The sequence below is a fragment of the Capsicum annuum genome, chromosome 11 (genome assembly GCF_002878395.1).
Source record: "Capsicum annuum cultivar UCD-10X-F1 chromosome 11, UCD10Xv1.1, whole genome shotgun sequence".
In the NCBI taxonomy this organism is placed as follows: Eukaryota; Viridiplantae; Streptophyta; class Magnoliopsida; order Solanales; family Solanaceae; genus Capsicum; species Capsicum annuum.
In genome coordinates, this window is record NC_061121.1 from 93,003,602 (window position 1) to 93,007,602 (window position 4,001).

Sequence of the window (4,001 nt, forward strand, 5' to 3'; positions counted from 1 at the left end):
ATCTCAAATATTGATATATATATATATATATATATATATATATATATATATATATTCAATAGTCAAATTTCTCATGGAAAGGCATAACTCATGACTTGTCTTAAATCGCTTAGAAATCATCAATACATAATGACAATATACAACTCATGGAATAAATTCTCAATTTAAGAAACATGATGGTGAAATAATCATAAATGTCAAACTTATTCAACTCAAATCTCATAAATCATAAATAAAGAAATTTGGGTGTAAACCCACTCTCAAAATCATGTAAATCAATAATAGAAAGTAAATCTTTAGGCACAAGAACGAAAGGAGTGTTCTTGTTCAAGCCCCACATACCTTAGATTATAATTTTGGAGATGTAGAAAATTGTTTGGAACTTCTTTCTTACACTTTTGAGCTAAGATCCTTGATGCCTTTGACTAGGGGAGCTTAATTCTTGGACAACTTGGAGAAATCTATGAAAGATCCTTGAATTTCTTGGGTGTTTTGATTTTTGGGTTGAGAGAAAACCCTAGTTTTCTAGAAAATTATTGGAGAAATTGGAGAGAAATAGGAGAATATGATCTTCTCTTTACTACTTTGATGTATATATAAGGCAACAAGGAGTGGAAATGACAAAAATGCCCTTTTGAAAAAGCTGAAATTCGTTGATCGGGGCCTGTGACGGTCGATCTGACGGTCCGTCAAGTCTCCTGACGGTCCACCAGATCGTCCGTCACTCGAGTGACAACACTAAAACGTTCTGTCTCGACGTGACAGTCCATCAGGAAACTGACGGACCACCAAGTCGTCCGTCACTCGAGGGCCAAAAACGAGACATTCTGTCTCGACCTGATGGACCCCTTGACGGTCCACCATCTTGGCCGTCACACGGTGACCAGGAAGAGGGGTCACTGCCTTGTCTTGACAGGACACTTGACGTTCCACCAAGGACCTGACGGTCCGTCAGGTCGACCGTCAGACCTGGGCGATCCGATATCGCTGAGTAAAACGGCTATAATTCCCTCGTCCGAAGTCGGATCTCAATGAAATTAGTATTGATGGAAACCTTATTTAATGCTCTACATGACAAAAAGTAGAAATTATAGAAATACAACATAGTTTAAACATTAATCACTTTGGAAGTCATACATATCCACTCAAAAGACGGATTTAGGCTTAAGAAACTATCGGGGTATTATACTTTACTACAAGAAAAACATCCTCTAGGGAATGGAATTTTCATTCCTAAAAGTCCAATTTTGGTCGAAAATGATCATTTAGGACGGGAAAATATTAGTCGCAGCTTAATCTTATAGCCTCCTTCACTAAAGGTTTATTGCGACGAGGTACTCTAGCTCGTCGTTAAATGTCATTAGAGAGGGTAACATATCTCGTCTCAAAAACACTTTTAGAGACTGTATATCTCGTCTCTAATAATTGATTTTCATCTTTAAAAAGTAGTTATTTTCTGATTGCTAAATGTTTTTTGCAATGAGTAACTACCTTGTCCTAAATTAATCTATCACAACGAGTATCTAACTCGTCCTGGATTAATCTTTAAAGAGGAGCGACTACCTCATCCTAAATTAACCTTTAGAGACAAGCAACTAACTCATCTTAAATTGCTACTGAAATCATAAAATTTATATATTTCATTGCTAAATATAAAATTGCTACTGAAAATTTCGAAGGATGATAAATATAATTTTAACATTTGTTAAACAGAAAAAACTAAATCAATTAACATCCCTAGCTAGAATATGATATCAATAGTTTCAATAATAATTTGCTAAACAAAAAAAAACTTAACCAATTAACATCCCGAGCAATATGATGTCAATAGTTTCAATATTTACTAAACAAAAAAAAAACTTAACATATTAACATTCCGAGCTAGAATTTGATGTCAAGTTTACATAATGTTCTTAGTAAAATAATAATAAGCTTGCGCATTCTTTGAACTTTCATCTTCACTTGTAACTTCAATCTTCGGAAATCTGTAAGAACAAAATTTTGGAAAGACAATTATTAACTATATATTGGTATATAATTTAATATACGTAAGAAGCAAAGAATTGGAACACATGAGTACAGCAATGGATAACTGACTTAGCCAATGGATAAAACAAGTCACAGAGTTGAAAACTAAGTCCAACTATGAGATTAATATGAAAAACGTACTTGCTTCCTTTCAATATGCATTGTTTGATTCACGGAAAAGGAGAAAATACAAGTATTAACTAGATCAACGAAACTACTTAGATGTTTTTTTTTTTGGAGCTTAACATTATGAATATTGAGTCATATTTTGCCAATTGCTAGATCTCTGAGTAAGAACCAATATTTACTAACGTATCTGATATGGTAGTACCTACCGGAACAAGCTTTTATGGTATTTTGTAGACAATGGATCCTACAATGGCTGCTTCTTACCTGAAAAACCAGAGATCCCTCAAGAGGATTCTAGAAAAGAAAACAACTGGAATGATGATGGGGGACAAGTAAATAACTGGAATGATGATGGGTACAATAATTATGATGGAGTACCTGCATACTTATGAAATTGGCAAAAAGAAGTTCATTGATGAAATCTAGTGGGACAATGGAATGTTTCTTTGCTGATATTGTCCTTTGAAATAACCAGGAATAACTCAAGGTCGGCTGCAGAACAGAATACATTAGTGTGGTGATAGTTGAGTTATTCAAGTTTTTATGTATCAGCTTAAACTCACCATATAAGGATTCAACATTGACAAGCTTTTAGAGTGTAGAAAATTGTCTTCAAGTGATTCATATATACTTAGGCCTCAAGGAAAAAGAACCAAAAAAATTTTAAAAATCAGTGTACCAGAAGCTACATTTTTTGCATGCGGGAAAATAGCTATGCACAAGTTCATTTACAGGTCAAAATTTAAGACGGGAAAGGTCAGATAACATTAAAGTATGCAATGATCAAAATTAAGCAACAATAGAAATCTGCAGTCTTAATTTTCTTTCATCCAGAGCTTAAAACATTATGTCCATTTCAAAGATCCAACACATTTTGAATTAAACTAGTCAAATATCTAAGAGAGGAATGCTGGTTGACATAAGCATCATTAGAATTTTTTTCTTGAAATAAATTTTCATGTATTAGCAAGATGTTAAAAATGGAGATAAGATAAACTTTTACCAGTAGTCAATCTCCCCAAGTGCCTAGTCAAGCTCCCAAGACCACCAAAAGAAACTGGTGACTGTATGCCACCAGCATCCCCAAACTGCAGACATTAGACTCATGTATTCTATTGATCTGCAACTGCAATGTATCATGTCTTTAAAGGGTTTGATGAAAAACCTATAAAAGATGATCAAATGCTGCTTGCAATGGACTGCCATCAAACTGAAAGGAGACAGCATTATCAGACATAGTAAAAAGAGAAGTAAAGTAGAAGTTTTTGATAATGTATCAAAACACAAGGTGTCGTATGTATTTAAAGATGCTTCAGTTATTCAATTATCGATGGAAAAAAAATTTACTTGGCAAGTGAAACAACAATAGCGTCTTATGGATATAAATCATGGCCTATGCACAGACCTTATATTTACTGGTTACATATCTCTGTGTTGGGAAAGTTCCAAACATTATCCTCAAGATTTCTAGATCGTCAAAAGACGCGCCCTACAAATTCAAAATGGAAAAAAGATAGAGGTTGAATAGATTACTAAGGAGAAATGGCAAATTTATACTACAAGATAGCAGTTACTGTTAAAATCCAAAGCTCCGGACATACAAAGCTAACCCCAACAACAAAAGCAATAACATGACTCCCTTAGCCGATGTTTTGACTGGCTTCAAATCTTTCAGGGGTTAACTTTTCTCTAAATAATATCGATTGCAAGGAACAACACAAGCTACAACTTCCAGAATAAGAAAAAGAGGAAAATAGAAGTATGTCAAACATAATCCCCAAATAGCATACTACAAAGATTACCTGGTACTTTGGCATCGAATCCCAGTAATCTTCTAGAAACTC